This window comes from Apaloderma vittatum, unplaced genomic scaffold, assembly GCF_000703405.1.
Source record: "Apaloderma vittatum isolate BGI_N311 unplaced genomic scaffold, ASM70340v1 scaffold1855, whole genome shotgun sequence".
Classification (NCBI taxonomy): Eukaryota; Metazoa; Chordata; class Aves; order Trogoniformes; family Trogonidae; genus Apaloderma; species Apaloderma vittatum.
Genome location: NW_009717557.1, coordinates 150,804 through 175,024, shown reverse-complemented (window position 1 = coordinate 175,024; position 24,221 = coordinate 150,804). Strand labels below are relative to the sequence as shown.

General features: G+C 38.8%; 1 protein-coding gene across 1 annotated transcript in view; it reads right to left on the bottom strand.

Annotated features, from left to right (window-relative positions):
- Nucleotides 1-15,917: 15,917 nt before the first annotated feature.
- Nucleotides 15,918-24,221, bottom strand: part of FAM19A2 (family with sequence similarity 19 (chemokine (C-C motif)-like), member A2) — a 55,546-nt gene continuing 47,242 nt past the window's right edge. Inside the window, exon 5 of the mRNA XM_009869936.1 lies at nucleotides 15,918-16,297. The gene's annotated coding sequence lies outside the window, so the exon portion shown is untranslated. The remainder of the gene's footprint in view (nucleotides 16,298-24,221) is intronic.

Below are 24,221 nucleotides of genomic sequence, written 5' to 3'. Positions count from 1 at the left end.
CATTTAAATGATGTCCACGGCAATTAAGAGCTACAAAGTGGTTGGCAAAGCAGTTGTTACTGATGGACATATACGAACAAGAAAAGATAAATATACTATTTTACTAGGAAAGTCATATAACTACTATACTATATAAGTCTACTATCTTACTTGGAAAGTTATAACCATTAAGATGGTTATAACAGTGCAGAATTTTCATACAATCGTATGGAATGTTGTTGTGCTTGTTTGTCAGCAAGTGATTCCTATTTCTGTTCTTCAAAGAAAGTATATTATATATTACTACATAATATCATACAATTTGCTTTGCAAAGACAAATATAGACTAGGGTGTTAAAAATATTAGAAGATGCATGTATAGAGCACAAAATACAGCTGGGTGCTAATTTTGTCTCTTTTCTGGACTGGATTATGGATTTTGCATATTAGCTTCTAATCAAAATCTGCTGCGTGTGTTTCAAATTCTGTCAAATTAAACAATTTCACACCTTTCCAGAGGCTAATCTTTAGCCAACCTAAAATTGGATTAAATAATGGCATATATTTTGTTTGTTGCTCAGATGTGATGATTCTTAATATCTTTAGGTAGTATTTCCCATTAACATATATTAGATTACATCATCTTGTGGACTGAGGAGATTAAACATTGCAGGGACAAATGAACCCTCTTTGAGCCTCGTTTCTTAGGCTTTCATGAAGTGTGGTGATGTAACCATAAAAATATCCAGGCTCAGCATTTTAAGTGAAATCTGCCTTAACATTTTTGGTTATACAGCTGATTATTAACGGTCCTGGAATCTAAAAAGCCCTGCTAATCCACTGAAGAGCTAAGTGACATTTAGTGCTAGAAAAAGTGACCACGGATCACACTGCATCATGCTGTCCTACAATAAAGGGTCATCTTGAAAGTGAGGACTGAAGATATTGTGATCATTCTACCCTTAGCCTTTGTGATAAAGCTGCCAGCAAAAGATGTTAGCAAAGATGACTTTGAAATACAAAAGCTCATCCAACAGAAATGAGTGAAAGAGTGAACAGATTTGCAAGATCACTGGGGAACAAAAATCCCTATGAAATGGAAACCACTTTCTGATTCAGAGCCAGACTGCAAGGAATTAGTCTAATTTGTTAAGGCTGTTAGCACTATAGTAGGCTTTTCACTGGTCCAGGAAAGGCTTACTGGAACTACAAGCAGCACAGAGCAAAATACTTCTAGCCCATCCTTGTAAATTTGTCTAAAAAGGACATAGCAGTGAATACCCACATTCAAATATCCCTACTGATTCTCACCTCCCACACAAGAACACTTTGAGGGCCATCCTGGATTTAGTAGTAATGTATGGAACTGTACAAAGAATAGCTACACGATGCACAGTGGGGAAGGACTCAGTGTGATAGGGATTTTTGTCAGCTAAACACACTCAGCAGTCCTGTGTTTCTGCAGTGAAGTCAAAAGCAGGAACCATTGGAAGAGCTTTCTGTAAATACACTGTAATGTTAATCATATAGAACCACCTTTCAGAGGGGCTGCACCAGCTCTCAGGCACCAAGGAAGCATCTATCACTAAGGATAGCAATTTTTCTTGTGGAGTGGGCTTCAGGTACTGCAGTGTGCTCCACAGCACCATCACAGCACCCAGAATGCACCTTAGAAGCAGCACAGTCCCAGAATGAATGCAGGGAAGAAAACTGGCATCCCTGTGAATGGCAACATCTGTGGTGCACATGGTAATTTAGATAAGTCATTGATTGCAAATGAATATATTTTAATGGAAATACCTTAAAGACTGCTGTATTGATATAAGGTTCTTAAAGGACTCTGTGTTTAATTTATTTTCATTTCTATGGTGAGGGGACTGCAAATCTGCACTTAGTATATTGCATCTGATAAGTTTTATGGCTTTGACTGCACAAGGGTTGATTTCTTTGTCAAAGAATGTATCAATTTAAGTGCAAGCCTCCATGCTTTCTACTTCAGGGACACAGAGTGCTACTTAATTGGCTTGTGTAGATTGCTTGCTGATTTTTGATACTTTAATAAAACCCTTTGGCATTGCTGTGGTTTCCCATTTCCTCACAATTAAGCAGAAAACAAGTCCTTAATACAAATGCAGAACTTCATTAAACTTACAAATATATGCAATAAAAAAATTCCAGAGCTATGCAGTCCAACCTGCTGATTGCTAAGAAGGTATAAAAATGTGGGTTTTTAAATTATTGAACAATGCCTTAATTTAACAAGGAAAAAAAGGGAGGAGGAAATTAATTAAAACTAAAGCACAGCTTGTAAATAACATTTTAAAAATTCCCACAGGCAAACTGAATGGGAGTGATCTCTGTTTTTTTCCCCATATCTACCTTTTCCCTTATGCACAGCGTGGAGCTGTACTAGAGCTGGATGAGTGAGGAGTATTTGCCCTGTTCCTCCTACAGTTACTCGAGCTGTGCAGGCCCTAAAATATGTGAATACGGCTGGTAAATCCCACGTTTAGGTATCTGCTTGTTCCCTATCTGATGGATTACCCACACCACACAGCACCTTCCTGGATTCTCTCTGCTTATGTTTTGAAACTTTGCGAGGAACCCAGAGCCAGGAAAATCAAATTCACCTGCAATAGCTGATATTTCATGATGTTGTACAGATAGAAAGACTATAGCAAAATGTCAGCCTGAGGTAGCAAATTAAGTGCACTGTGTTGTGCCTTTCAGCTGCAGCAAATTACATAGATGCATTTGGGCCATTTGGATTAGGTCGTTTTTTGTGGCAGATCGGTTAAACTGAGAGGCCTGATTTTGCACTGTCATGGAGAAGGACTACTACTCAGAAATTCTATGGCTAGCCGAAACAGGGAAGAGATCGTCCCTTTGTATTGGCACTGGTGAGGCCACACCTTGAGTGCTGTGTTCAGTTTGGGGCCCTGCAAGAAAGACATTGAGGTATCCAAAGATGGGCAACAAAGCTGTTAAAGGGTCTAGAGAAAAAGTCTTATGAGAAGTGCCTGAGGGAACTGGGGTTATTTAGCCTGGAGAAAAGGAAGCTCAGGAAAGAACATATCACTTTCTACAACTACCTGAAAGGAGGTTATAGTGGGGTTGGGGGTCGGTCTCCCAAGTAACAAGTGATAGCATGAGAGGAAATGGCCTCAAATTGAACCAGGGAGGGTTTAAATGGGATATTAGAACAGTTTTCTTCACCAAAAGGTTTGTTAAGCACTGGAACAGGCTGCCCAGGAAAGTGGTTGAGTCACCATCCTGGGAGGTATTTAAAAGATGTGAAGATGTGGTGCTTAGGGACGTGCTTTAGGTTAACAGTTGGACTTGATGGTCTTACATGTCTTTTTCAACTTAAAGTATTCTACGACTCCGCAGTTGCATAGCTTGTGAAAAGTCAATGGACCTGAAGGTGTGGGAGTGCCTGGGAACTGGAAGACTGGGCTTTTGTGTAGGCCCGCCTAGCAAATTTCAGCCATGATCAGTCAGAGAGGAAGAAGAGATGGGATGGCTTGTGTTGCATGTGAGTACATGCATGCTTTGTTTAAGCAGGTGCTGATAAAGGCATTGGTCTCTTAGCTGTGTTGATCTATGTTGTATTGTGTGCATCCACGTGTGCTGAGAGAGTTGGCTGATGTTGTGGCTGAGTCACTCTCCAACATCATGGGGAACAGGAGAGGTGCCTGAGGACTGGAAGAAAGCCAATGTCACTCCAGTCTTCAAACAGGGCAAGAAGGAGGACCCTGGCAACTACAGGCCAGTCAGCCTCACTGATGGAGCGGCTCATTCTGAAGGCCATCTCCAATCAACTGGAAGAAAAGAAAGTTATCAAGAGTAGCCAGCATGGATTTACCAAGGGGAAATCTTGCCTGACTAATCTGATATCCTCCTATGAAGGTGTGACAAAATGGGTTGATGAAGGGAGACCGGTGGATGTCATATACCTTGAATTCAGTAAGGCTTTCAATACTGTCACCCATAACATCCTCGTAGGTAAACTCAAGAAATGTGGGATAGATGATTGGACCATGAAATGGATTGTGAACTGGCTCAACAACAGAGTTCAGAGGGTTGGAATCAGCGGCACAGAGTCAATTTGGAGGCCTGTGGCCAGTGGTGGTACCCAGGGATGAGTGCTGGGTCCAATTTTGCTCAAGATCTTCATCAATGACCTGGACAAGGGGATGGAGTGCACCCTCAGCAAGTTCACTGATGATACAAAACTGGGAGGGGTGGCTGACACACAGGCAGGCTGTGCTGCCATCCGACGAGATCTGGACAGGCTGGAGAGCTGGGAGAAGGTGAACCTCATAAAGTTCAATAATGACAAGTGTAGAGTCCTGCCTCTGGGGAGGAATAACACCAGGCACCAGGTCAGATTAGGGGATGTCCTGCTGGAACGCAGCCCCATGGAGAAAGACCTTGGAGTCCTAGTGGACAGTAAGTTGTCCATGGAACAGCAATGTGCTCGTGTGGCCAAGAGGGCCAATGGGATCCTGGGGTGCATTAAGAAAAGTGTGTCCAGCAGGTCTAGGGAGGTTCTCCTCCCCCTCTACTCTGCCCTGGTGAGACCACACCTGGAATACTGTGTCCAGTTTTGGGCTCCCCAATTCAAGAGAGACAGGGACATACTGGAGCAGGAGTCCAATGGAGATCTGTGAGGATGATTAAAGGACTTAAATATCTCTCCTATGAAGAGAGACTGAGAAAACTGGAGCTGTTTAGTAATGAAAGGAGGCGGCTGAGGGGATCTTACTAACATACGCAAATAACTGAGGGTTAGGTGTCAAGAGGAAGGAGATAATCTCTTCTCAGTGGTGCCCAGTAATAGAACAAGAAATAATGGGTTTAAGTTAGAACACAGGAAGTTCCACCTCAACATGAGGAGAAACTTCTTTACTGTGAGGGTGACAGAGCACTGGCACAGGCTGCCCAGAGAGGTTGTGGAGTCTCCTTCTCTGGAGACTTTCAAAACCCACCTGGACACGTTCCTGTGTGGCTGCCCTAGGGGATCCTGCTCTGGCAGGGGGGGCTGGACTAGATGATCTCTAGAGGTCCCTTCCAACCCCGAACATTCCTTGATTCTATGATGATTTGTGTCTTCAAAGTACATGTCCAACCTTGCTACAGCCTGAGCCTGGAATTGAGAACATCAGTGGCCATGTCTGGCAGGCTGGGAGGAGAAACCCTCTTTGTCTTAAAGCCCTCAAAAAGCCTTCGAAATGCAAGTTCTTCTGGAAGCCAGTTTTTCACACATATACCAATGTGACATTGTGATAAGCAGATATCTAGCACTGCTGGGAATACTTTAACATGAAAGTGACTCACCGTAAGAGCAGTTCCCAATCCACAGGCAAGCTATCTTGTTCTGGCTAGGCTGTGTGTGGTCAGAAATATTCTTCTCTGACAGTGAGGCTGGTCTTCTGTGCCTGCAGTGTCTGGCTCATAGTAAGGATCATGGATGTGGATAGAACTCCTTCCAGTTCTGCTGGCAATATAAGGACTCCTTCCTTTCGTAGAATAATAGAATCATTTAGGTCAGAAAAGACCTTTAAGATATCAAGTCCATTCATTAACCTAGCAATGCCACATCTACCACTAAACTATGTACCTAAGTATCTCATGAACACAACTTTTAAATATCTGCAGGGATGGTGACACTACTTTCCTCACAGAATAAAAAAAACAGTACAGTTTAGTTTTGTTAAAACTGCAAAGCATACCTAGTCAATGAAAGGTTTGTTACAAAGAAAATGATTCTTCTATGAAAAAAAACCCCACAAACTCACAAAAATCCACCCCAAAATAAACAGAATAAAAACCAGAGGAAAATGCAGCACAGAGACAGATCCTAGTGCAGATTTCAAAAAACCAGGGTTGCATATTACCATATTATTGATGGGGCAACAGCATCGCATGACGCTGCAACTCCCCCATCACATGGTTCAGACTACAGACCCCATTACACCTACTCCCACTCAGACCTCTGAAAAGTAAATCACCTCATGCTGCTGGGCGGATTACTGCTCCTGCTCACACCAGCTCACTGCGAGCTGGCTTGGGCATCTCCGCAGTCTGCTGTGTGGATGCCCCAAAGTGCACACAGATCAGTAGACTCTGCAAGATTAAACTCCTCAGCTCACACCCTTAAGCATTCACACAGCATTTTTTTCTTGTAACTGTGAATGAAGCATGTTGAAATTCTAAGCCTACAAGCACCAATATTTCAACCAAACTCATTTGTGCACTTAGTGGTTGATCCACAGCCCACTAGAGACAATGGGAAGACTGCCATTAACTTCACATCAGGCACATAAAAAATGAGGCAGATAACTCCCATTAATGTTAATGAGAGTCATGTATATAAATCACCTAACTGCCGATGGAAAAAGAAACCCTTTACTGTTCTGCTTCCACGGTCTGTGATGCTCATCCTCCTCCAATAGCATTGTGAAGACAAAAGGTTTTTCAACAGCCATGTGTTTCTAATGATCTTGCTTTCTGTCAACAGGAGTCAAGTTTCGCATAGACAGAATACATTTAATCATACACGCATGAAACAATTATTTTTTAACATGGTAATGAACACATTACAGCGAAATTATTTTCTAGAAGGCAAATTATTATTTGTCATTTATTGTGGAGAAAGAACACTAACACCTCTTTTTTGTTTCTCAATTCAATTTTTAAAAAGAAAAATTATTTTCCTAAATTTGCATTTTAACTAAGATATCTATTTCCCCTTCTTTTCCCCTTTGCTCCCCAAAATACACTTTTTTCTCTTCCTTGTATGACTGCTTCATGTTGCCTTTACATCATACAAACCCCTTTGTCCTACAGTGAGGACATACACAAGCATACATATGCAGAATTTATAGAGTGGAGCACAACAGGTCCTACTTGCTTTAACTTAACCTTTTGTCCTACACTGCATGTATGTCCAGGGTGGGTAGCAATTAGTGTATTACTAATTCTGGTCTAGTACATTATTCCCTAGCGGGCTTTTGTATAGCTTAAAACTTTTTTAACGCATTATTTCTACACATATAAAAAGAAGTGCTTTCAGATGTTCAGCATTTTCTAACTCTATTCATATAAACAAGCATGCAAAATTTTAAAAACAAGGAGAAATTAATTTCATGGTTTTTAAATTGAAGGCAAAAATATAATATGGCATTAACCTCACTAATATTTAAACCTTAAGAGCATTCCAGATGCTGCATTTTCCTGTACATTTCCATAATAATGGATGGTCAAGACACAGTGCAGGAAAAATGAGCTACCGTTAACAACTTGACACCAGCAGGAGATATTAGGATTGCAGAAAGTATTGCAAATGGGATTTTAGTTTTTAAGACTAGATTGCAGCTGCTTTGCTCCACCAGGTTTAGTCTTTCTTTGGCTGCTTATCCTTAACTCCTTAATGTGGCACATTAATTATAGCCCTTCATATGTTCCATTCTTTCAGGTCCCTGTGTCTAGAAATGTTGCCACTCAAATAGCAAAGTGCAAGCTTTCCATCATTCTAATAGTTAAATAATGGCAAGGCTATGCAATTGAAACAGCATGAAAGGTCACCTTGACAATACTCTGACTAGTAAAAAGTAGCTTAAGGCATCACGGTTCTTTATTGTGAATAAGTCAACTGAGTTTGTGACTATTCAGAACATTTTAATAATTTCCAAGTTTGACACAAAGTAAGAAATGTCATTTTGGAACTGTGGCAGGTGATCAAATATGTCAAATTTAAAGGTAATATTTACAAGGCATGTTTTTGACTATATTGACCAAAAAGAAAGTGAGGACAGGCCAGAGTCTGAACCAATGATAAGGTTTTTGGAACAGCTGGCACAAATAGTCAGTATGAAATTTAAACCTGAGCAGAAGTCCAAAAGACGCTTCAGTCACCAGCAAAAATCTCATAAAGCTGTTTTCAGGATTTAAGGAGCACAGGAGTAGAGACTTAGCACTGGGGATCTGAGAGGAAAAGTTTTTAGCCAAATGTCATTTATAAATTGCCTTTGGTATGTGTTTTATTGCAGGACTAAGAGCAGGATTGAATTTTACATATTCCTCTGTTGCAGGTGGGAACATATATAGCAATATGGCAAAACTGTAATGAAGATCTGAATTTTTTGTCATCTGTATTTTTTTTTTAACCCAAGCCCTTGAAATTTCATATGCATTTTCATCTAGGTGTTCAAATTAACTGCAGTTTAATTTTCTAATTTATTTAGCTAGAATGCTTAAGAGCAGATTTACCCAGAAAATACTTTCACTAAAGACAGTGGAGCTAGCCCCTCAAATAAGCTGCCTTGTATTTCTTTTCGTGTTGCCTTTTAGGACTGCTAACTGAAGGAATTGATCTGTTTAAGTGCCTTATGTTACATGCTTTAACAAAACTTGAGGTAGGATCCAAGCTATATGGATATGGGCAATAAACACGTCATTAACTGAAGTCTAGTCAGCACTTTAGCTTCAAATTTTTTGGTATACCTACAATTCCTTCCAAAGACATAAAAATGGGGAAGATACTTGCTACATTCCTTACTCATTAGGAACAACCCTGAATTTGAGATGTCCTGAATACCTCATTGGGTACATCAATACTTAAGGATCCATCTTTCAAGTAGCTATTAATCTTTTATATTAAGATTACTACTTCACAAATTTCTGTATAATCAAATTTGAATTAAAGCAGGGGGCTGGGTATTCTGAATGATGGAATATAGTCTTACACACAGGAGCTGTAACTTCCTTCACTCAGCAAGGTCTAGCTGTTTGCCTGAGAGTAATTAAATCAGTTCATCTTCAAGGCTCTTCTAGTACTTCATCTAGTTTCTAATGCTGGTACTGACAGAGTGGAAAAACTGCAACATGCTAATGAAAGACTTACAACCCCAAAAGCATTTTCCTGCAGTGACTAAAAAGTCACTAACCGATGACACCATTTTAAAAGGTGCTACCAGTAGCTGACAGAGAGGCTAACACATAGATAGCACAAATGAATAAATTGTAACAGGATGAACAAATAAGAAGCTGAAAAATACAACTTTTAAACACATTGTTCAAACTGGTGTGAAATAATAAATTTAAATTTTCACCTAATAATAAAAGTTTATCCCGTAGCTGTCAAAAAAACCCACACAGAATAATCAGGGTTGTCAATGTAAGACAAAAGCACGTCTGGCAATGCATATTTTGCTTCATGCTGAGGCTTGTCGGAGCAACTATTCTCTTCTGAGAGGTGCACTGCAAGTGGTGCAGCATTCTGTGCAGTTTTGACTTAGAACAGTCTAGTGAAACAGTCCAATTTCAGTTGTAATGAGAGAGAGTCAGATGTGAATTTCCAAAGGCCCTCTCAAGACATGACCCCAAATCTTGGCTTTAAATAGGGTTATTTGCCGGAAAATACACACAGAGCTCTACTGCAAATGCTACCTAAACAGCCATTTTGTGTCTCCTTTAAGAAAAGCAATGATCTAGATGGAAACATCCTGTGGACATATTTGACATTTTTTAATGCCTGTAGAGCTACACTGTAAGAGATGTCTGTTTCTCGGTGTCCTTCCAATGTTCATTTAAATACGGCATTTGATTCGGCTCCATGCAGTAAGAGATACCCTGTCAGAACTGTTTCTTTAGGAGCTGGGAAACACTGATGTCTGCAGAAGTGTTTCTGTAGGTGACAGGCCATATTTCATCAGCCACTGCAGTAAAGTCATGATGTTCCCAGACATCAGCCTGTCTGCCTCCCACCTGCCCACTCAGTAACTTCTGCTAATACTCATCACCACTGGGACTTATACAGTACCCCAGATGCTCCCTGACAAAATCAGCTTCATGATCAGTACTGAGGGGAAAAAAAAAAAAAAAAAAGATTTGCCATAAAACAGGAAAGAGTTATAAGTGTAATTAGAAAGGACCAAAAACATCAGCATAAAATATTTTGAATTCATGTATGAATACCTTATTTTTGCTCTACTTAACTATAAGAAAGGATAAATAATTAATTATTAATATTCAGTAGTCATTAAAAGAACTCTGCACTGGATATGATCCCCATCCATCAGTCATCTGAGTTGGATGAAAGAAACTTCATCACTTTTTTCTTTGAAACACGAACAAGATATTCTTAAAAGTCATTTTGTTGACACTGAAATCACAAACCCACAGCCAAAGCCAACAGATTTGACTTCTGATCATCCATATTAACAAAGAGATCTTACACAGCTATAGTTTAACTAAATATTTGGAAAAATAATGTGGGAAATACAGGCTTGACCTCAAATTAGCATCAAAATTTGCACTAATATCCCTAAAGCCAGACTAACCCATCCTCTGTAAATGCCTTTGAATGCATTGAGATAACAGCTCCATAAATGTTGATTTCCTTATGAAGCGGGAAGGAAGAGTTTGAACTTTCTCCACTAAGTTTGCCTGTGCACAGAGGTCTTTTATAATATAAATTTAAATACACAATCTGTTTTACAATGTTTTCCATCATCTCTCTTCTCCATATGTTCTCCCACTAGGAATCTAATGAGTTCTACATATGAGGGATGACAAGGGAATATGCCTGAGAAATAATTCCAGCAATTACGGCATATGGAGGCATTGTTTTTGAGTCGCTTTTGCCATGAACATTAGGCAGAGCATCTGGGACCAAATTCTGTCTACCTGCCCATGGACATTAGCAAAATCATCATCTTCCATTTGTAAATTCTGCTGAGGTAATCTGCCATACAGAGAGGACCATTTCATCAGCTTTATGATCAGAGAGCATATTGAAACACAGACCATTTATACTTAGGAAAAAAACGCTTCTATTCAGACAGAATAGTTTAAGCTGGAAACCATCTGAAAACAAAATGAGAAAGACACATCATTTCTCTCTTCTCTCCAAGAACTACAAAGAGCCTATGCTCAGTTCCAGGCTACTACTTAGAAGAAAAAAAAAACTTTTCTCATCACCAGTAGCATTTCATAAGAACTTCCCAGGAAAAGATAAAATTGCCAAAGAAAAAAAAAAAGAACAACAAGGAGATCCAAACTCTTAAATTAGTAATAGGAGGGTCTGTGTTCTCTACATCCAAACATTGACAAGACATCCAGAATTAAACATAAAAAGGGAAACAGACTAAAAAAAGTTCTTTATATAGAGACACAGCAACTAAAACAACTAACCCACACTTTGTGAGTTCTGGACATCAGATCTAATATTAAGAAATAAGGCTGGAGAAATCGAATTCTGTTTTTGTTTTGTTTATTATGACAGTAAAGAGAAAAGAGATCAAGAGATTCAATCAATATGCTGATATGGGGCAAACTTGCAACTCCACCTACTCATCATATTTAAGAAAAATGTCTCAGCAATGGGAGTAACTAATATCTTCACTTATTGTTTTCCCAGCTCTGCAGTTGAAGCAGTGGAAGAAAAGCTATAAATCCCAAACTACAGGGTCTTCAGGTTACCTCGTTGTTATAAAGAAAAAAAGAAAGGCCCTGCTGTTATAGAGGACTGAGAATTTTAGTTCTGAATATAAACATAATTTAAAGAGCTAATATAGAACTTGTAACAGTTAGGGTTACATATGAGCAATAATATTTCCACTACAAAAACTATTTCTTGAACTTAGTTGGACGATAAACTGGTTTTCAGAACTGAAATCCAGATATATTTCACGTCTTTCAGTCACGGTTAATTGATATTTTAATTGATATTTAATCAAGAAACTCTATTTTCAAGGAATAACTGGATGTCATTTCCCATTGCCATACAGAATTATCTGTGTAGTGGCAAGGAGGGATTGAAAATAGAGGGAAGGTTCTTTAACCATTAACCTGAATAGGGACAGGTGTATGAACCTTAATGAACTTGCTCATTTAGAATTTTCTGAGCAAAATGATGAACACTTAACTGCAGCTGAAGGCCTTATCCAAACCCTACTGAAATCACCAAGGCACCTTGTCATTTCTCTGGTCTGGATTTGGAGCAAATCCCAGAGATACATGAGACAGACTTTTCCACTGCTCTAGAGAAAAGGTCCAAGGACCTGCTGGCATCACCACAGCCCCAGCCATGGGATGAAAATGCATCCAGTGCCTCCGTGCAGGACCCACATCCCCCAGAACCTACATCGCTGCTGATGAAACCATCCCACTGATAGCAGTCTGAGAAAGAATAGCAGTCATTCCCTTACATAAGAGCTTCCAGCTGTCACCGTTAGTGGTGCTCCTGCCAGATGGTCTTAAGTTAGTTCTGGATTAAGAGATGTTGGCAACACTTGTCATCACCTGTCAAAACAAAGTTGTGGGAAATTCAGCCTTTTCATATGCTACCTCTTTTAATCACTGCATATGCAGTGCAGATAAATACAGAGGATGCAAAACAGCAGCCATGGAAGACATTTTTGCTAAAATATGTGCAATGACTGACTGTAAAGTAGTATCAGAAAGTTACATAACCTGTTACAGAAACAAGATCAAGGATGTAGTTTGGAAATCTTTTCTGATTCTATAAAAGAATAAACAGAAAAGTTTCTCATTATAAAGATTAGGAAAGATTAGGTAATTATTATTCATTTTATTACCACTGAAAGCACACGAAATAATTTAATGCCATCAGATTGTTCAGAGCTATCTCGCTATTGACAAAAAGAAACTAGAGATTAAGGCAACACTTCTTTTACAAACAAAAAACTTTGCTCATTTTCCTTGCCAGTATCTTGGTCAACAACAGATGTGTAAAATTCAAGGCATAAAGGAGTAGGCAGTAAATCAACAGAAAAGGATGCCAATCATCACATTTTTCTGTTTTGTTGTTATAGACATCCATGCATCACCTGGAAACTACAAAAGCCAGCTGTAAAATTATAATGAGCACAAAAATCCTGTATCTATATTTTAAGAAACCTAACAAAATAACATGTTTTATACTAGATTTTTAGTTTCAAAACAAATATATCTGATGCACTCTGTCTCCAGTTTTAAAGCATATAGATTCTACATGAAATAGAGCTGCACTGAACTGATGAAGTACTGAAACACTACACCAGTAACACTTTTGAGCAGAGCTGGAAGAGCCAAGATTTAAAAGATATAGGATAAAGAAGAAAATTTAAAGTATATAGGATAATAGTATATAGGATAATAGGATTTAAGTGAAGTAACGGTGCTATCTGCAGCAGTGCCATTTCAAAAGTTAGCACTTACAACCAATAAGCTAGATATAACCAAGACACAGTCTGGAATGGTTTTTCAGCTCTATTTTAGATTTATAAGATCTGATTTGGAAACTTTTTCATTAAGACTCATATCAGGATTTCCTTTACATTTTGTTGAACTGATCCAATACACTTCATTCTGAAAGGTTTGAACAAAGCAGTGAGCTTTCTTTCCCTGCCAATGCACTGTCACATGGAAGTGCAGAATAGGAGCCCATATTCTCCTGCAGTTCAGAGTTCTTGATGGCTATTTAATTCAAAGGGTATCACGGATTCCCCTCTGATCATAATACCAGATCATTTTTGTAATCAGATGAAGCTGGGTTTATCAAATAATCTGGGAGGTAGTAGGCAGGGAATAAAGCAGTAATTGAAGCAGGATTCATCTTCACACACCTACAACATGAATGCCCATAGCTGATCCAGTCAGCTGTACTTGCACTTTCAAAGGCAGAGCCAAACCGGGCACTATGGGCAGCTGAACTGTAGTTGTCAGCTTGCTCTGAGATACACAAGCAGAGTTCTTTTTTTTTTTTTCCTTTTAAATAGTTCAACACATTAACCTGAAACATTATCTTTTCAGAAATGTCTACAATATTCTGTTTTTACTGAAAACATCTAAATGAGTATTTTTCAGAATTCCCAATTCAATTTGTGAACAAAAAAACACAAGTTTTCATTCAGTCTGGCCTGAGAACAGAGCTTCCCCTGACAATACCAGAACAGTTTTGCTAGATTTCAGTTTCCTTTGGAAAAGACCTTTCAAAGTGGTCGGAGATAGTCACAGCTCTACTGAAGAAATACAAAATTCTTGAAATTCTTATTCACTGGAAAAAATTACTTTGTTCCATGGTTAAACAGAATAGATCTCCAAAGCGCACATCCATACAGGGAGCTCTAATTTATATTACAATTTTATTCATTTGCTATGAATATTCACAACATTAAACTACGGCAGATAATCTATTCAGTATACTTGAAAATCCATTTATTTTCACTTATTGATATGCATGTGTTACACTTGTATATAATACACTATTTTCAGTGTTCGTTTAAGAACAAAGAAACAAAGAAAACAAATATTGAGAGCATAATGTAGTTTTCTGACCAAAGAGAGGCCACATTCAGATTTTACAAAACATCACACTTACACTTTGCACTGTCCCAGACAATCTCTTTAAGATGCCACCTTCTGTCCTGCACCTGTTAGCACAAATCCATACAATAGTAATCCATCCTAAAATAGAGATACCTAGCTGCTGCTACAAACAGTTTATCCTAATTAAATTTTAATCAGAAAAGAATATCTTTCCCTGCCAACATCTTTTATTATTTCTCAGCAGAATGATAGAATATACTTCTCAATTTTATTCCCAACAGTCATTTATTTTATTTAAGCTCTCCTGTGCAATAATACAGCAGAGGTAATGAAATGGTTTTGGAACAGCAGGGGCTACTGTGACAGGCAGAGCACTCCAGGGTGTTCATCCATCATGGAACTTAATACATAACTACCTAGCCACGTCAATGGCTTGTAGTGATAAAATAATTTCCCTCTTTTTCTGGGAGTCTGGTAACCACACAAGACTTTTAAAGAAGCTTGGCCCTATATATTTTTGGCTACTATTAAGTGCATGTGGTTTTCATTTCAATGCATCAAGGCATTCAGTCAGAACGTCCTCACTCTCTCCAGTCAGCATGCTTATGCAGTGTCACTGAAAGGAATTGCCAAATTTCTGTTTTATCAATATTACAGATGGTACAATATACATTAAATGGAGTATAAAATTATACATTCTGTAATAACTTAGAAAAAAGCTCATAGATGCTTAAGGCCTTTAAATATTGACGATTTTTTTCATGTAACAGCACATCACAAAGGTCAAAAATTGCTACTGAAACAAAAAATAAAAAAAGGAAATGTGATTTTTGGCAAGGATCAGATATGAATTAGATGACTGTAAGCAAGCAAAATACCCACAAACTGTAAGTCTGGAAGAGCACTAGAATTTTTTGTTTTATAGCAAACAGATTGAGCAGACATCTACATAAGCATCCAACAGTACTTAGGGTCAAGCAAGAGTTTTTAGTTTTTAATAAAAAGACAAAAATTCTGAATGATTACCATCCAATTCCGTAACTGCAAAACTCATTTACATCCCTGCCTACCTTTATAAAAAGGGATGAAATACTGTCACTGACTGCTTACCACGAATTTCAGTGAATTAAAGGTTGGGAACGTAAAGCACATATCAAGAACACCCATCTCCTTCTAACTGAATGGAAATGTATATCTTAAAGGTATAAAATGCATTATAATGGAAGTGGTAATCGAGCTTGGACCTCTACTTTTTTAACTGTCAAAGAGCTGCAGTATTTGATTAGTCTTAGGGAAACATGTCAACCTGACTATACATTCTAATATGATTGATGAATTCAGGTAACTATTACTTGTCAACAATAATGATTAACAATGGATATATATTTCCATTCCTATAACAAAAGCAACTTCAAGATGTTTAAATATGTACCTTTGAGAGCTCCAAGATTAGAATACAAATAAAAATGTCTAAAACTGCGCCATGCCAGAGGACAATTTCTGCAACAGAAATTTAATTAAAGCAGTGTGCAGTCCCACCAGCAATCTGAATGGTGAACCAGGGATCATTTTAGAGGAAAGGAACCAATACTTTTTCAAGGTTGACTTCATCAAGATGAAAAGCCACCGGTCTGGAATGAAGAATTCGAAAGGTTGCTGCTTTCCTGCACCTTTTGAATACCAACTCTTGTGATTACGGCTGCAAATTCCTCAGCAAGTGCAATTTTACAAGTGTACACAGTTCAATCATTTCAAAATCCTTGTGACACAGAAGTTCAGAATAACTTTCCAGTAGTTTTGATCTCAAGGCTGTTGCTGATTATAAGCCAGGTTCTCATTGAAACAATTGATTCTGAAGGATACACCCCAGCAGTATAAAATTTCACTTCAAGGATTGCCTGGAGGAATGAAATTCCTATGTGTTGTATTTAATGTTATCAGCCTTGAGACAGACTTGATTTGTCTTTAGCTATCGGGTTACCTGTAAAGAAAAAGAAAATCAGAAAATCAAAACTGTACATAGAGAATCTACTTCCGAAGAACTGGAAGCTGAGACTGAAATGAAAAATCTCTGTCCAGCAAAGGTTTTTCAATTGTTTTTAAATAACTGAATAATTCCCAGTGGTATTAGATGGGATTGCTCTCCATCTTAAATTGTGTGTTTAAGTGCTTTTTTGCAATTGGACCTGACAAGGAGAAACTGAAATGTGACCATGCTTAAAAATATCATAAAAAACCCCAAAGGTCACAAATGTCCAACCCACAAATGTCAAAAACATTGCTTTCAAGGAAAATTTTTGTATTCTGTTCATCCTTTTCAGTGTTAGAACTTCTGTATGGAAACAACTATGCTTTCAAAATGTTAGCCATTCAGTGTAACAGTGACTAATACTGGAGATATATCCTTCTTTTTTTTGCATGCTACTTTAAAACACAATAATAGAATCCTAGAATTGTTTAGGTTGGAAAAGACAATGTTCTGATAAGGGCTAAATGCATCTTAACGATCAATAATCACTTAGTACAGAAACAGGACAAAAATCTTACATAGATAAACGAGAGATATATCCTGTTATTTGTGTTCATGTGAGTCATGGACAACAGGTGAGGTGCCTGAAGACTGGAGGAAAGTGAATGTCACTCCGGTCTATAAGAAGGGCAGGAAGGATGACCTGAGTAACTACAGACCGGTCAGCCTCATCTCCATCCCTGGAAAGGTGATGGAACAACTTATCTTTGGCACTGTCTCTAGGCATATCAAGGATAAGAAGGTTATTAGGAGCAGTCAGCATGGCTTTGCTAAGGGAAGTCATGCTTGACCAACTTGATAGCCTTTTATGAAGACATAACCAGGTGGATGAATGGTGGCCATGCAGGGGGTGTGGTCTATCTGGATATCAGCAAAGCACTTGACACCATCTCCCACAGCATCCTCATAGGTAAACTGAGGAAGTGTGGTCTGGATGACCAAGTAGTGAAGTGAGTCGCTAAATGGTTGAAGGGAAGAAGTCAGAGAGTCGTAGTCAATGGGGCAGCATCAAGTTGGAGGCCTGTATCTAGTGAAGTCCCTCAGGGGTCAGTGCTGAGGCCAGTGTTTGATGACACAAAGCTGGGAGGAGTGGTTGACACACCAGAAGGCTGTGCTGCCATTCAGAGAGACCTAGACAGGCTAGAGGGCTGGATGGGGAGAAATCCTACGAAGTGCAACAAGGGCAAGTGTAGAGTTTTGCACTTGGGAAAGAATAACCCCATGTGCCAGTATAGGTTGGGGACGGACCTGCTGGAAAGCAGTGCAGGAGAAAGGGACCTGGGGGTTCCAGTGGACAGCAGGATGACCATGAGCCAGCAATGTGCCCTCATGGCCAAGAAGGCCAATGGCATCCTGGGCTGTATTAGAAGGCAAGTAGTTAGTAGGTCGAGAGAGGTCCTCCTCCCCCCCTACTCTGCCCTGGTGAGGCCACATCTGGAATATTGTGTCCAGTTCTGGGCCCCTCAGCTCAAGACAGACAGGGAACTGCTGGAGAGAGTCCAGCGCAGAGCCACAAAGATGATGAAGGGAGTGGAACATCTCCCTTCTGAGGAAAGGCTGAAGGAGCTGGATCTCTTCAGTTTGGAGAAGAGGAGGCTGAGGAGTGATCTCATAAATGTTTATAAATACGTCAAAGGTGAGTGTCAGGAGGACGGTGCCAGGCTCTTTTCAGTGACTCCCAATGAAAGGACAAGGGGCAATGGATACAAGCTGGAACACAGGAGGTTCCACAAAAGCATTAGGAAAACCTTTTTCACTGTGAGGTTGACGGAGCCCTGGCATAGGCTGCCCAGGGAGGTTGTGGAGTCTCCTTCTCTGGAGATATTCAAAGCCCGCCCGGACACGTTCCTGTGTGACCTACTGTAGGTGATCCTGCTCTGGTAGGGGGGTTGGACTAGATGATCTTTTGAGGTCTCTTCCAGCCCCTAACATTCTGTGATTCTGTGTTTTTCAAGGTGTAAAATAACTACCAAGGAGTTCACTTTAAGAGTGGTTTCACCCACAAGAAGTGGAACAGAAGGACCACAGCAAAAGAGTGGGTGACAAAGTATTTCACAGTAATTGGACTTTCCCTGTGTCTGATCTAAATTTTAAACATTCAGAGAAACATGACTTTGAGGAATATTTCTGCTGTGTCAGTGAATACAGTTAATGATCATGTAACATTTTAATATCAAATTGTGTCGGGGACAACTTCCCAACCCATTGGAACGGTCACGATAACACTTTATGACATCAAGGGGCATATGATTTTCAGTTTGATCACAGAGAGGTCATGCTTCTCAATGACAAAACATTCTTTTGCCCTAAGCAAAACTGTTTACATACAGCTCTCATCAGCTCAGCAGAGCACAAACGTAGAGCAGAATATTAAAAGGACTGTTCAGTGAGTTCATTGCTTTGCTTTCTCCACCAAGTTGTTTCTAGGAACTGCACTTAAGAAACCAATAATAAAATTGTGCTTTGTGATTTTTATCATACATGGGTTTATTTATTACACTTCTCTTATTTCATTTTGTTCTTGCTATTGTAAACAGCCTCATGTGGCCCCTTCTATAGTGGAGGATTGCCTGAAAAAATAATGAAGAATTAATTTAAAATTCAGGAAATATATTTCTATGTCCTGCACCAAAGCTCAAAAGGCTGACACAGCACCTTATTGTTATTTATTTTTTGCTTTATTGTAGCAAGCTGGAACTCTACTCATGGACCCAGACGCCACTGAGCTACATAATCTAAAACACACATCTTCTGATCCTATCCACAGGTGGATTTTTATGAGCTTGACTAGAGAGAGAGAGAAAGGATAGATAGATAGATAGATAGATAGATAGACAGATAGATAGATAGATAGATAGATAGATAGATATTAAAAAACATTTGGTAAATCCACTGATGCAAAGCATAATGAAGACAGACCAAAGGATGTGAGAATCCCAAAGAGACCACGTAGATGGTCTCCTCAGAGGCACAACTGGATAGGTGCAATCACTGGAACTCAGCTGAGTTCTCTATTCTGCCTTCATACCCACAGAGTAGACTTTTGCTATTAAAAAGAGTGTGCCAGCTGACTTCTGAGTGGCCAAGTTGACCACGACCCAGCAAAGTGCCCTTGCCATAAAGAAGGCAAAGGGTAGCCTGGGATGCATTAGACAAAGTATTGCCAGCAGGTCAAGGGAGGTGATCCTTCACCTCCAGTCAGTACTGGTGACACCACACCTGCAGTAGTGTGTCCAGTTTTGGGCTCCCCAGTACAAGACAGATATAGAGCTAATGTAGAGAGTCCAGGCAAATAAGGGACTGGTGCATCTTCATATGAGGAAAGGCTGAGAGAGCTGGGATTGTTTCATCTGTAGAAGAGAAGGCTTAGGGGGGATCTCATCAATATGTACAGATATCGGAAGGAATGGTGCAAAGAAGAGGGAGCCAGGCTCTTTTCAAGTGCTGCCCACTGACAAGACAAGAGGCAAAAAGCACAAACTGAAATAAAGGAGGCTCCCTCCCAAGAAACACTTTTTTTCTGTGAGGGCGACTGAGCACTGGCACAGGCTGCCCAGGGAGGAGGCGGCAGAGTCTCCATCCTTGAAGATATTCAAAAGCCATATGGTCCTGGGCAATCACTTCTAGGTAGCTCTGCTTGAGCAAGGGAGTTGGATTTCCAGAGGTCCCTTCCAGCCTCAACCATTCTGTGATTTATTACTTCTATTACATTCAGCTCTGCCAGTATATGAGCTAAGGTGACAAACTGCAGCTAGCAAAAAGAGTATTTTTACACATACATGACTGCTCAGTTACATGGCTGTTTGGAAATACAAATATGTTCTCTTCATCCACAAGAAACTCAGTAAAATCACAATTTGCAGGCCTGTCTACTCCCTCTCATCTAACTCTACAGCTGTGTGTTGAAAATATCCCTATAAAAGCAACATGCACTGTTATATAGAATAAATAGGTGATATAAAAAAGAAAAAAATCAGATAGCCATTCAAATCTCTGTAACAGGTGGCTAATCATACACAAAGGTCATTTTGTTTATACAGTCTGCACAGGAAGTCAAGATGCATACTCACAAATTCCTAGCTTTTACAATTACATGATTGGAGTTTCTAATCACTTTCCCATGCCAAAATTTTTATTATTCCACCTGCACTCTTGTTTTTTTTTTTCCTATTTTTTCTGTTAACTTCCACGTCACACAACGCTACTCTGATTAACACACATAGTGGTCCACTATGCAAGAAGGTAATACTTAACAAGTGCAAGAACAGACCAGACATTAACATTAATGGAAGTTATATATCCATACACATTAGGGACAGAATAGACCTCTCAGAGGCTTAAGGCAGTTTCATAAAGAAGCAATGAAATTTTAGCTAATATCTAGTGATGGTATTCCCAGAAATGCTTAATTTCGGATATAGTAAAAGCTATTTGGTTTGAGTGGCTGGGAAGCAAGGTAATGTGCCAAAGGTCTTTGTGGGAAAAGGGGAACTTATAGCAGTATGTGTCTGATCTTTAAAATCCTAAGAGAACAGTAACACACTGAACGGGTGCAAATTGGGTGTAGTCAATTTTTCAGCTAATAATTAATATGTATGGAAAATTAACTTTGCTGCTGTTTAACAATACAAATTAAAAAAAGATACACAAAACCTTTAGTGACCTAGGTGTTGATTTGAATTAATTTGTTCATTCACGGAACATAATTACTCCCTTTATGCTAATATATTTTTTCAAATGGTTGTTATATCATAAATACAATGCATTAGGCTCTCTTCACTTTCTTGTATTAAAAGTGCAATTAAGGTATAATTACTCTGCAGTTGCAGACTTTTTAATTTAAATTAGTGAGTGACTGCTGTAAATTGGCTGTAATTGTATGTGAACTCACTTGTTTTATTTTAAAACAATATGTAATTAAACACAACTGAAGTTTTCCACATTTCTTCTCCTCACTAAATGCTAAAAAAGATTCAGTTTTTGGGTAGAATATTTTTGCCAGGGTAACTCAGAATGAACCAGAGATGAAAAGACCTCGAAGGCAGCAAATCAGAAATGCTACCAGCTCAACAGATTTTCTGGATAGCCTCCATTCCAGTGCTGCTGACAATGGGTGAAAAATGTCCTCATTTGTGAAATCCACACAGCTGATGAATACAACTGATAATACCACCTATTTTGTAGGAATAGATTCCCTATAAAAACCCAGCCTGATACTTTTACTCAAGACTTCTTTCTGCCTTAGAAGAGTTTGTGAGGAGTATCAAGAGTGAGGTGTAAAGAATGGCCGAGTGAGTATTCCCTACTCAGTAAAGCGCTTTTCCTTACTTTCATGTAGCTAAGCATCAAAGTTACAGGATCACATTAGGTATAGTACAAATCTTCTGTTTCTTCAGAGAAACGAATGTATCACTAATTATTTGCTAGCTACAGAATAGTTTGTACATGCAAATGAGACACACAATTATTATTTAGTAATACTAGAAGAAAACAGATAAAAATATATGGTATATTGAAATAAGCATGTGCTGGAACATTTCATAGCACAACTTTGTATATTATTATTTTTTTTTATCTGGAAACTCTTTAGATCATAGATCATAGAATTGCCTAAGCTGGAAGGGACCTCAGAGATCATTTTAATCCAGCCAGGGATGCCACCTCTCCACCTCTCGACTAGATCAGGCAACACATGGGGACTGAACGGGAATCGAACCTGAGACCTTAGCGTTGTTAGCGCCACGCTCAACTGACTGAGCTAACCGGCCCCCTACTGAGCTAACCGACCCTTAAGTTTGTGGGGTTTTTTTCACAAACTATACATACAATTCATATTAAATCCAGATTTGAGTTTTCAAAGTCAACTTGAAAGTTAGCAACCTGTCTTTCTACGGCTACACTTGCAACTCCAATTCTACTTCTTTTCCATCATGCACAGCAAAAATAATTTATAAAGAATGTTGGAGGGAAGCCTATTGTAACTTCATCAGGACTATGTATCAGTGCAAATGCAGAAAGGGTCAAATTTTTAAGCAGTGTTCCTTCCCTCCACAGGTGATTCACCAGTATGATATGTCCTCTGTTTCAGGCTTTCAACAAAGAATATGAATATGAATAAACATAAGAAACAGAAAAAATTAATACTGGTTTTTTTCTTTTTCATTAGAACTGTTCCATCAACTGAACAGGATTGTGTGCGTGGTCATAGCCTGAGTATCTGAGAATAGTCAACTATCGACAAGCTATATTTTTTTTCTTTTTTTTTCCTGAGATATGTAAGACAGAGAAAGGAAATTACTTTCTTTTCTTTTAGAAAAAAAACACGATTAATAGCTCACTCTGAGCTAAGTGGGATTTCATGAGACAAATAATAGCTATGGATTTTCCTCCAAGACATGGAGATACTGTACCAAGACAGGCCTTATTTGTATGCAGTATTTTTACAACCATTTTGTGTCTATTTTTATGTTCTTTCTTTATGATGTATGTAAACAGACCACACGAAAAAAAGTAATAAAACATGGAAAACAAAACAATTCTTTAGCAAACCTTTCCTGATAAGGAACGGACTTGAAGATGTTTATATCAGTGATACTTTTTCATGAAAACTTTCAAAATAACTTTGTTTTGGTAGTGAAAATCTAGTTAGAATATTACAGTGCAGAAGCAGAAGGGCCCATACAGCCAGAAACCAACATCAACCAGTGCATTGCTTCCACTTCTGCCCTCTGCAAATGAAGTTAAGGTTGGAAATTAATCCTCTGAACAAATGGAAACATACCATTTCCTGCAACTCCAAAATACATACAGTGCGTTTGCTATGCATTATCACTCATATGCAGCTTATGAAAGTAAATGACAGATTGCAATGTTACTCGTGCACATTTATTCACTGAAACAGTTCAACTACTAAGCTTGGAAGGTGTTTCTGTTCCAATACCTTGTACCAGTGGTGCTCAGAAGTACTATGCAAACGTTAACAAAGGACAGGCTCATAATTTCCTCACAGCTTGAGAATCTTGTGCTTTATTTTGTAAAGAAGTGGGGAAGCTGGACAAAAAGAGTTATTAAGGACCTTCTTCCAGTAGGGCTCCTATATGCATATACACCTAGCAGTTGAGAGGTGTGGATTTGGGTGTTTATGCTAGATAACTAAGTTTCTGGGGGCACAAGGAACCATTTCAGAAGCCTGAGAAATGTTAAGGTGATTCACTCATATTTCAGGGGCATGCTTTATACAGTAACTGAAGGCGAGAACTCGGAGATAGGAAACAGGCCCGTGTTTCAGTACAACAGATTGCTATTTGACTTGGGCTAATGACAAAAGGCAAAATCTGAGTGATTCGCAAGCAGTTTGGAAAACAAAATATTTAATGATAACTTCCTGGATGTATTTAGACATTTTTTCCAGTCTTCAAAAGTTTCATTCTTGCTCATAAAACTTTGGTCCTACCTACCTTTTGATATCAATATTCGAGAGATTTAAGTTTTACCCTTAACTTTATTTTAGGCACTATGTCATGCAAACTGTTAGTCTAAACATGTTCCCAACCCTATAACGGAGTCATTTAGAATTCTAGCTTCTCAGGTCTGTCCTTTAGCAAACATCTTGAGCTCATTTTATTAATTAAACAGAACATTACCCACTACACTTAAACAGCTCAAAAGCTTCCCATGTCTTTGATAACCTCCAGACTCTAAAGCCTTTATTTTTTTCAGACTTTCATTACACTGTGACTAATCAGAATTGCATTTGTGATAATTCTTACACTTAGGACCTTCAATTAGAAAGAAATAAACATGTTAAAAACTCATTTCACACAATGCCATTTGAGGTATAATTCTGTATTTCTTGTTTTGCCACTGCTGCCAATGA